At 44.9% G+C, this 11,582-nt stretch overlaps 1 protein-coding gene and 1 long non-coding RNA gene across 6 annotated transcripts in view; one reads left to right on the forward strand and one right to left on the reverse strand.

The window, feature by feature from the left end:
* LOC127926723 (staphylococcal nuclease domain-containing protein 1-like) overlaps positions 1-11,582 on the reverse strand; it is a gene marked incomplete at its 5' end in the record, with an annotated part of 298,204 nt that overhangs the window by 86,994 nt on the left and 199,628 nt on the right. The window lies entirely within an intron of this gene.
* LOC127926724 (uncharacterized) lies at positions 1,078-2,561 on the forward strand. Of its 5 annotated transcripts, XR_008124938.1 has the most exons (5): positions 1,362-1,531; positions 1,600-1,803; positions 1,940-2,211; positions 2,280-2,334; positions 2,403-2,561. It is a non-coding gene; the product is annotated as an uncharacterized LOC127926724 (long non-coding RNA). The 5 variants fall into 5 exon arrangements; XR_008124939.1 differs by lacking the exons at positions 1,362-1,531; positions 2,280-2,334 and adding an exon at positions 1,078-1,123 and having other exon boundaries at positions 2,416-2,554; XR_008124940.1 differs by lacking the exons at positions 1,362-1,531; positions 2,280-2,334 and adding an exon at positions 1,146-1,191 and having other exon boundaries at positions 2,416-2,554.

Consider the following 11,582-nt stretch of genomic DNA (forward strand, 5'->3'; position numbering starts at 1 on the left):
GTCTATCCCAGAGGTACAGCTCAGATAAACGACCCTAACCCCCCAAACCTCCCGTCTATCCCAGAGGTACAGATCAGATAAACGACCCTAACCCCCCAAACCTCCCGTCTATCCCAGAGGTACAGCTCAGATAAACGACCCTAACCCCCCAAACCTCCCGTCTATCCCAGAGGTACAGCTCAGATAAACAACCCTAACCCCCCAAACCTCCCGTCTATCCCAGAGGTACAGCTCAGATAAACGACCCTAACCCCCCAAACCTCCCGTCTATCCAAGAGGTACAGCTCAGATAAACGACCCTAACACCCCAACCCTCCCGTCTATCCCAGAGGTACAGCTAAGATCAACAACCCTACCCCCCGATCTATCCCAGAGGTACAGCTCAGATCAACAACCCTACCCCCCAACCCTCCCATCTATCCTAGAGGTACATCTCAGATCAACAACCCTACCCCCCCAACCCTCCCATCTATCCTAGAGGTACATCTCAGATAAACAACCTAACCCCCCCCCAACCCTCCCATCTATCCCAGAAGTACAGATCAAATAAACAACTCCACCCCTCCAATCTAACCCAGAGGTACAGCTCAGATAAACAACCGTACCCCCCCAACCCTCCCATCTATCCCAGAGGTACAGCTCGTGACGGCCGTGTTACCGTAGTAGCGCACCAGGTCCGTTGCCGTAGTTGCGGCTGTGCAGCGCTCCGGCTGCCGGCGGAAGATTTATTCATCTAATTAAAAAAGTTTGAGAGAGAGCGTCTTCCTGCTTCCCCAGCCAGGAGTGGTAGTGGTAATGGTGTGTGTGTGTGAGTGTGCGTGCGTCTTTGCCTGGGTCGCGAGGCATGCTCCACTTTGGGCCCAGAGAGACTTGATTAAATAATAAATAAGCTAAGAGGGAGTCCTCTCCAATCGCTATATAAAGCTTTAATGGAAACACTTCATTTAACCTAATTAATACCAGCGGCCTGGCAGGTACAGGAAGGAGGTAGGGTACAGAACACATGATGTAGCAGAGACCTGGCATTACTGTGGAGGGGAAGGTACATGAAGGAGGTAGGGTACAGAACACATGATGTAGCAGAGACCTGGCATTACTGTGGAGGGGAAGGTACAGGAAGGAGGTAGGGTACAGAACACATGATGTAGCAGAGACCTGGCATTACTGTGGAGGGGAAGGTACAGGAAGGAGGTAGGGTACAGAACACATGATGTAGTAGAGACCTGGCATTACTGTGGAGGGGAAGGTACATGAAGGAGGTAGGGTACAGAACACATGATGTAGTAGAGACCTGGCATTACTGTGGAGGGGAAGGTACATGAAGGAGGTAGGGTACAGAACACATGATGTAGCAGAGACCTGTCATTACTGTGGAGGGGAAGGTACAGGAAGGAGGTAGGGTACAGAACACATGATGTAGTAGAGACCTGGCATTACTGTGGAGGGGAAGGTACAGGAAGGAGGTAGGGTACAGAACACATGATGTAGTAGAGACCTGGCATTACTGTGGAGGGGAAGGTACAGGAAGGAGGTAGGGTACAGAACACATGATGTAGTAGAGACCTGGCATTACTGTGGAGGGGAAGGTATAGGAAGGAGGTAGGGTACACAACACATGATGTAGCAGAGACCTGGCATTACTGTGGAGGGGAAGGTACAGGAAGGAGGTAGGGTACACAACACATGATGTAGCAGAGACCTGGCATTACTGTGGAGGGGAAGGTACAGGAAGGAGGTAGGGTACACAACACATGATGTAGCAGAGACCTGGCATTACTGTGGAGGGGAAGGTACAGGAAGGAGGTAGGGTACACAACACATGATGTAGTAGAGACCTGGCATTACTGTGGAGGGGAAGGTACAGGAAGGAGGTAGGGTACACAACACATGATGTAGCAGAGACCTGTCATTACTGTGGAGGGGAAGGTATAGGAAGGAGGTAGGGTACACAACACATGATGTAGCAGAGACCTGGCATTACTGTGGAGGGGAAGGTACAGGAAGGAGGTAGGGTACACAACACATGATGTAGTAGAGACCTGGCATTACTGTGGAGGGGAAGGTACAGGAAGGAGGTAGGGTACACAACACATGATGTAGCAGAGACCTGGCATTACTGTGGAGGGGAAGGTACAGGAAGGAGGTAGGGTACACAACACATGATGTAGCAGAGACCTGGCATTACTGTGGAGGGGAAGGTACAGGAAGGAGGTAGGGTACAGAACACATGATGTAGCAGAGACCTGGCATTACTGTGGAGGGGAAGGTACATGAAGGAGGTAGGGTACACAACACATGATGTAGCAGAGACCTGGCATTACTGTGGAGGGGAAGGTATAGGAAGGAGGTAGGGTACAGAACACATGATGTAGCAGAGACCTGTCATTACTGTGGAGGGGAAGGTATAGGAAGGAGGTAGGGTACACAACACATGATGTAGCAGAGACCTGGCATTACTGTGGAGGGGAAGGTACAGGAAGGAGGTAGGGTACAGTTTTTCATTGGGGTTTTGCCTGCTACACAAGTTATGTTATAGTCACAGACATGATTTAACCAGTTTTATAAACTTCAGAGTGTTTTCTATCCACGCATACTAATCATATGTATACACTATATTCCTGGCATGAGTAGCAGGACGTTGAAATTTTGCACGCTTTTTATCAAAAAGTTGAAAAAATGCACCCTAACCTCTTTGAGGTAGGCAATGCCACCAAATACTAATTGAGTGTATGTAAACTTCTGACCCACTGGGAATGTGATGAAATAAATAAAAGCTGAAATAAATCACTCTCTACTATTTTTCTGACATTTCACATTCTTAAAATAAAGTGGTGATCCTTACTGACCTAAGACAGGGAATTTTTACTAGGATTAAATGTCATGAATTGTGAAAAACTGAGTTTAAATGTATTTGGCTAAGTAAAGTAAGCTTCCGAATTCAACTGTATCTATTTTTTATTAAACCTTTTCGGGCTAGGGGGCAGTATTTTCACATCTGGATAAAAAGTGTGCCTAAAGTAAACTGCCTACTACTCAGGCCCAGAAGCTAGGATATGCATCTAATTGGTAGATTTAGATAGAAACTTTAGAGTGTTTTCTAAAACTGTTTGAATAATGTCTGTGAGTATAACATAACTGATATGGCAGGCGAAAACCTGAAAAAAAATCCATCCAGGAAAATAAAATTGAGGTCACTCTCTTTTCAATGGGTTTTCTATGGGGATCTAGATTTCTGTGGCACTTGCTTGCAGTTCCTATAGCTTCCACTGGATGTCAACAGTCTTAAAAATTGGTTGATATTTTTCCTTTGAGAAATAAAGAAGTAGGGCAGTTCAGAACGAGGGTCGAGTGAAGTGTACTGTTTGTTAGAGGCGCGTGACCTGAAAGCTTGCTCCACTTTGTTTTTATATCCGCTATTGAACACAGTTTATCCCGTCTTAAATTTTAGCGATTATTTACGTTAAAAAACATTTTAAAAAGTTGTATTAGGAAAGTTGTTTGAAATGTTTGGAACAAGTTTACAGGTAACTTATTAGATATTTTGGAGTCATGTTGCGTGAGTTGGAACCGGTGTTTTTCTGGATCAAACGAGCCAAATAAATTGACATTTTGGAGATATAACGACGGAATTAATCGAACAAAAGGACCATTTGTGATGTTTATGGGACATATTGGAGTGCCAACAAAAGTAGATCTTCAAAGGTAAGGCATGAATTATATCGTTATTTCTGCATTTTGTGTCGCGCCTGGCGGGCTGAAATTTGATTTTCATGAGTTTGTTTGATGGGTTGCTGTCCTCAGATAATCGCATGGTTTGCTTTCGCCGTAAAGCCTTTTTGAAATCGGACACGTTGGCTGGATTAAGTGTAGCTTTAATTTGGTGTTCTGCCATTTCACCGGATGTTGTCGAGGAGTTCCGCTTGCGGAACGTCTAGCCATAACAGGTCTAAACCTGTTTTCACAGGTCACTATGGGGTATTATGTAGATTGATGAGGAAACAAATGAATTCAATCCATAACGTGGAAAAGGGAAGGGGTCTGAATACTTTCCGAAGGCACTGTAGGCTATGCTACATCCTATCCTATGAAAATCAGGGCAAGCACACAAACCCAAGAGTGGCCGGTGTGCTTATGAAACACCAATGTTAACCCTACCTTACATGTTCTCCTATGAGATCCATCCTCCAGGCCAGTGTCCTCATATAATACCAGTGGGGTTTAAAGCCATCCATTAGGACATATGGCTGAGGTTACATAAGGAACAATAGATCAGTACACGGCCGATAGCATCCCAAATGGCACCATATTCCTTATGTAGTGCCCTATGGGCCCTGGTTGAAAGTAGTGCACTATTTAGGGAATAGGGTAACATTCGGGAAGCAGTCATCTCTATGGATCACTGATTTCCCAGTGTAATTTCACTACTTGGTAGAAGCCTTAGATTCCCTCTAATTACAGTCGGGTGAGATTGAGTCAGACACTGTACATGTAATGTCTCTCACTCTGAAGGTGGATGTGGAGGATAAAGATGTTGGTTAGGGAGAAGGAACAGGGACCGTGTCTGTTACAGTGAACCTGCAGTCATGTTGATATTGACCAATGAGGTTATGTTTCTTGGTGATGGTTGTAGGCTGTTCACAGAGAGGACTTAGTGCACACATACACATGGGAAAGCAGCACACACACACACACACACACACACACACACACACACACACACACACACACACACACACACACACACACACACACACACACACACACACACACACACACACACACACACACACACACACACACACACCTCTCAGAGTGAGAGGAACGAAGACAAATACACTAGCACTCTCCAGCAAGCAGACACACACAGAGAGAGAGAGAGAGGAATGAAGACACATACATTAGCACTCTGACAAGCATAGATGCACCCCCCCCCACACACACACAGATAAACAAACAGGCAAAGTGTTCCTTTTTTCAGCTTGAAAGAACATCATTCCAACCCAACCGATGTGTAAAAAACATAAAACAGCCTACATCTCCCTCTGTCTGTTTGCATACACTGCCGAGAAATGTAAAGATAAACCCTGTGAGTGTCCAGTGAACCGACGCCTACGGTTGGTTTCCTGCCTTCAGCAACCCAGAGAGATCTGCAACATGCATCTCTGGCAAATCCAAATCAGGCTAGGAGAAATACCAGGAGACGTATGTAGTAAGGAGAGTCCCAGTTCCCAATTCCATGTTGGTTTGAAGAAAAAAAAAAAAAAGACAAATCTATGAATTTGCGGTCTCAGTGTAAGAAGCTAATGGGTCTCCAGTGTGACAGGCCTCGCTTTGTGTATTTGCTAGTGAGCAAAAGCACTGATCCACATAAAGTGAAGACTGTTCCAGATCTCTTTTCTCCTCCTTCCCTCTCTTTTCTCTCACTCTGTTCTGTAATTTGTTTATGCGCCATTATGGCTGCAGCTGTTGGTAAATCATATGTAATTACATTGTAAATGCCCCGTGTGTAACGGAGAAAGCGATTAGGCTTTAGAGAAGAGAAAATGATTTTAGTTGGGGTTGATTAAAATGCCATTTGGCTGTGGTGTGGTGAATGAGGCGTACTAGAGGAAAGAAAACAAAAAGCAATGAAAACACTGGATCATGTTGTCCTCTGCACTCGACCGAAGGCCACGCGGAATCCTACTTGACCAAATCATTACCATCAACAACGGAGATCATCCCATCCAGAATGAAACAGAAGACCAGAGAACAGATTAAAGAATCACTGCTAAATGGTTACTAAAAAGCTGGGATAATTCCAATTCCCTTCCCAAATGAAGAAATTAAACACAAAATCACTGTTAAGCATTTTCCAAATGATGCAGAAACTCTAATTCAGGACACCCAAAGAGAGAAAACGGGGAAGAGAAAACCAAGAACAGGAGAAGCGCAGAAAGAGGCAAAATTTCACCAGCTGTAATAAGCTCAATATTCAAATGTATGAGATGCACACAGCAGCATCTAGAAAGGAGCACACCCAGGGAAATGTGTAACTAACCTAAAAACAACACTTATTCTGGGAGGTCTCAGAAGACTCTCATTTCCATTTAGTACATGTTGTTCCCGGCGTCTTTATCAGATCTGCTATATAGGCACTGGTGTCTGAACTAGCTTATATTAGCAGTTGTAACGCTGCCGATTCTGATGTGTGCATACGGTGTGTGTGAATACGGGCAGTCTGAATGATGACACCAGGCTGAGGCACACAGTGCTAACTCTACCTGCTAGTTTGGCCTGTTAAATATGCATGAGGTTTGGACAAGCTTCATCCTCTGGGGGGGACGGCGGCTTGTGTTAAAGAACTTCCTGTTGGGAACGGGAACAACACTGCTGATCTCACACACACACACACACACACACACACACACACACACACACACACACACACACACACACACACACACACACACACACACACACACACACACACACACACACACACACACACACACACACACACACACACACACACACGAGAGCTGAATGATAACAGACAACCTACCTCAACACAGACAAAGGAGGTGCTGGAGATGCAGAGGGAGAGATAAAATGGCTTTATGGGGAGCAATTTACTCCTCTTTTGGGCACCAGTTGGGAGAAAGTGTCGGCAGCCGCTGTGCGTGGAGCGAGGCCGCCATAACAAACAAATGATGGCAGAGCCTCACTAATGCCCACTCTGCCTGTGGAAGAGCGTTTCAGAGTCGCATCGCACAGCACTCTCTCCCTCTCTCAATCTTTCTCTCCCCCTCCTGGCAGTCGGAGAGGGGGCCCTCTCCACCAAATTACAGTTTCTGTCATTTGAAAGCCCAGAAGAGACAAAGAGGCAGCATCTGTGACTTTTCTCCTGCGCTCTACACTCCCATTGAGGCCTCGTCGAGTGAAGCTAATGCGGATTTTCACCCAATATGCAGTGCCGCATTGGGAGGGTTCACCTGTACTTGTATTTAGGAGGAGAAGCGTTAAGTGGGTTCATTGCCAAGAGAAGAGCGATTCATTGCCACATAAGGTAACCATCGTTGACTTTCTGGTTACTAGTGAAACCAGAGCACTAAGACCAAGAGCAAGCCGGATTGGGTCCTGCTCCCTCCAAAATACACCCCTCAGAACAAACCGTGCTACAGCGGAGCAGACAGGTGATCTGACCTTCCAATCTTCAGTTCCATTCAAATTCAACAATGAATGCCTTCGCTGTAAAGCTCATCCGAGGACCTCTAAATATTGCATCATCCGGCGCGGTGGTGGGGAGTTAAGAAAACAAATCAAACTTGCAGTGTCTGCTTTTCTCCCTGCTTGAGTTTGTTGTTGCTTTCTACAGCCGTGGCCTCTGCAGTTTGTGTGGAGTGTCACCACAGCTGTTAACAGACCAGCTGAAGAGAAACAAGACGTAGTTCAGCACGACTGAAGAATATAGACCCGGTGAAACAAGGACGGCCGAGAGATGTGAGGATAAAATCATGACCATGACAAACTACTGCCCCCTCTAGGATGACCGTGTCCTCAAAAGACAGAGGCCAGCGGTAGGCGGGGGGAAACAAAGAGCCACCCTCTACAGAGGATCACATGGGAACAGGGACTTGCTCATGTGCACGGAGCTTTATCCAGCCATCTTCAGTCCGCATTAAGCAGGGTCGTGTTCATTTGAGCACACGATGGAAAACATTTTCAAACATTTCGCAAATGAACACAAAAAATGTGCATTTCGCATTGGCCAGGAAGACCCTCCCTGTTTCAATCCGTTTTTTTCTGCCATTTGGTGCCTAATGAACACGGTCCAGGAGTGGAGAGCTGTTTCTAAGATGGTCCTAGTTCGCTGCTTCACATTAAGGCCTGGTTAGAGCTGGTTATAGATTCCCTTTCGGACAGATCGATAGAGAATGTCCTCTTATTGATGTCAATACTGGCAAATGCAAACGACAGATTTTTTACCTTGTCAGCTCAGCGATTCAATCTTGCAACCTTACGGTTAACTAGTCCAACGCTCTAACCACCTGCCTCACGAGGAGCCTGCCTGTTACGCGAATTCAGTAAGAAGCCAAGGAAAGCTGCTAGCTAGCATTACACTTATCTTATAAAAAACAATCAATCATAATTCGACACCATTCTATATACTTCTGGCCCTTCTTTGGACACTGTGTTAACTAACCTCCAGACGAGCCATACAACTCTCCTTCCGTGGCCTCCAACTGCTCTTAAACGCAAATAAAACTAAATGCATGCTATTCAACCGATCATTGCCCGCACCTGCCCGCCCATCCAGCATCACTACTCTGGACGGTTCTGACTTAGTAAACAAGGACAACTACAAATACACCTAGGTGTCTGGCTAGACTGTAAACTCTCCTTCCAGACTCACATTAAGCATCTCCAATCAAAAATGACATCTAGAATCGGCTTCCTATTTTGCAACAAAGCATCCTTCACTCATGCTGCCAAACATACCCTTGTAAAACGGACCATCCTACCGATCCTTGACTTTGGCGATGTCATCTATAAAATAGCCTCCAACACTCTACTCAGCAAACTGGATGTAGCCTATCACAGTGCCATCCGTTCTGTCACCAAAGCCCCATATACTACCCACCACTGCGACCTGTACGCTCTCGTTGGCTGGCCCTCGCTACAAACTCAATGCTAAACCCACTGGCTTCAGGTTATCGACAAGTCTCTGCTAGGTAAAGCACTGCCGTATCTCAGCTCTCTGGTCACCATAGCAGCACCCACTCGTAGCAAACGCTCCAGCAGGTACATCTCACTGGTCACCCCCAAAGCCAATTCCTCCTTTGGTCGCCTTTCCTTCCAGTTATCTGCTACCACTGACTGGAACGAACTGCAAAAATCACTGAAGCTGGAGATTCCCATCTCCCTCACTAGCTTTAAGAACCATCTGTCAGAGCAGCTCACAGATCACCGCACCTGTTCGTAGCCCAACTGTATACAGCCCATCTACCTCATTCCCATACTGTATTTATTTATTTATCTTGCTCCTTTTGCACCACAGTATCTCTACTTGCACATCCATCTTTTGCACATCTACCATTCCAGTGTTTAATTGCTATATTGTAATTACTTCGCCACCATGGCCTATTTATTGCCTTAACTCCCTTGTTTGCACACACTGCATTGCATATATACTTTTTTTATTTTTTTGTACTGTATTATTGACTGTATGTTCTGTTCATTCCATGTGTAACTCTGTGTTGTTGTATGTGTCGAACTGCTATGCTTTATCTTGGCCAGGTCGCAGTTGCAAATGAGAACTTGTTCTTAACTTCTTCGATATAGGGGGCACTCTTAATTTTTGGATAAAAAACATTCCCGTTTTAAACTAGATATTTTGTCACGAAAAGATGCTTGACTATGCATATAATTGACAGATTTGGAAAGAAAACACTGACGTTTCCAAAACGGCAAAGATATTATCTGTGAGTGCCACAGAACTGATGCTACAGGCGAAACCAAGATGAAATTTCAAACAGGAAATGGCCCAGATTTTGAAGGCGCTGTGTTCCAATGTCTCCTTATATGGCTGTGAATGCGCCAGGAATGAGCCTACACTTTCTGTCGTTTCCCCAAGGTGTCTGCAGCATTGTGACGTATTTGTAGGCATATCATCGGAAGATTGACCATAAGAGACTACATTTACCAGGTGCCCGCTTGGTGTCCTCCGTCGAAATTATTGCGTAATCTCCAGCTGCGTGCATTTTTCCATTTGCTCCAGAGGAGAAACCAAACTGCCACAAATGATTTATCATCGAATAGATATGTGAAAAACACCTTGAGGATTGATTCTAAACAACGTTTGCAATGTTTCTGTCGATATTATGGAGTTCATTTTGAAAAAAGTTTGGCGTTGTAATGACTGAATTTTGGGGGGGGTTTTCTTAGCCAAACGTGATGAACAAAACGGAGCGATTTCTCCTACACAAATAGTCTTTTTGGAAAAACTGAACATTTGCTATCTAACTGAGAGTCTCCTCATTGAAAACATCCGAAGTCCTTCAAAGGTAAATGATTTTATTTGAATGCTTTTCTTGTTTTTGTGAAAATGTTGCTTGCTGAATGCTAGGCTTAATGCTATGCTAGCTATCAATACTCTTACACAAATGCTTGTGTAGCTATGGTTGAAAAGCATATTTTGAAAATCTGAGATGACAGTGTTGTTAACAAAAGGCTAAGCGCTTGTGAGCCAATATATTTATTTCATTTAATTAGCGATTTTCATGAATAGTTTACGCTCCCGGACACAGGATTGCTCGACGCAAGAAGTTAACAAGCTTCCCTAGTTAGATAAAGGTGAAATAAAAAAAGAATCACTAGTTTTAACTACACATAGTTGATGATATTACTAGTTTATCTAGTGTGTCCTGCGTTGCATATAATCGATGTGGTGCGCATTTACGAAAAAGGACTGTCGTTGCTCCAACGTGTACCTAACCATAAACATCAATGCCTTTATTAATATCAATACACAGAAGTATATATTTTTAAACCTGCATATTTAGCTAAAAGAAATCCAGGTTAGCAGGCAATATTAACCAGGTGAAATTGTGTCAGTTCTCTTGCGTTCATTGCACGCAGAGTCAGGGTATATGCAACAGTTTGGGCCGCCTGGCTCATTGCGAACTAATTTACCAGAATTGTACGTAATTATGACATAACATTGAATGTTGTGCAATGTAACAGCAATATTTAGACTTAGGGATGCCACCCGTTAGATAAAATACGGAACAGTTCCGTATTTCACTGAAATAATAAACATTTTGTTTTCGAAATGACAGTTCCCGTTTTTTACCATATTAATGACCTAAGGCTCGTAAGCACTTGTGCGTTTTGCCAGCAGCTCTTCGCAATGCTTCAAGCATTGCGCTGTTTATGACTTCAAGCCTATCAACTCCCGAGATTAGGCTGGTGTAACCTATGTGAAATGGCCAGCTAGTTAGCAGGGTTCGCGCTAATAGCGTTTAAAACGTCACTCGCTCTGAGACTTGGAGTAGTTGTTCCCCTTGCTCTGCATGGGTAACGCTGCTTCGAGGGTGGCTGTTGTCGATGTGTTCCTGGTTCGAGCCCAGGTTGGGGTAGACCGAACCACAGAGCATAAGGAACAAGAGGGAGAAAGATAGACTTAGCAACAGAACAAAAGAGAGATTGAATAACAGGAAGGCTGTACCACTGTCAGCTGTTAGCTCCTAACTCTGGTCTGGTCGTGACTAGGCTGTACCACCGTCAGCTCTTAGCTCCTAACTCTGGTCTGGTCTGGACTAGGCTGTAGTGCTGCCAGCTCCTAACTCTGGTCTGGTCTGGACTAGCCTGTAGTGCTGCCAGCTATTTGCTCCTAACTCTGGTCTGGTCTGGACTAGGCTGTACCGCTGTCAGCTCTTAGCTCCCAACTCTGGTCTGGGCCAGGCTGAGGCTTGGTGGGCCTGAATCACAGTCCTGGATGGTCTGATATTGTAGCTCTAGACTAAAAATCCTTCTTAATGCTCTACAGTCATGGACAGGTAAAGAGGGCCAAGCTAGAGACAGAACATCCTGTGAGACAG

Source organism: Oncorhynchus keta, unplaced genomic scaffold, assembly GCF_023373465.1.
Source record: "Oncorhynchus keta strain PuntledgeMale-10-30-2019 unplaced genomic scaffold, Oket_V2 Un_contig_8107_pilon_pilon, whole genome shotgun sequence".
NCBI lineage: Eukaryota > Metazoa > Chordata > Actinopteri > Salmoniformes > Salmonidae > Oncorhynchus > Oncorhynchus keta.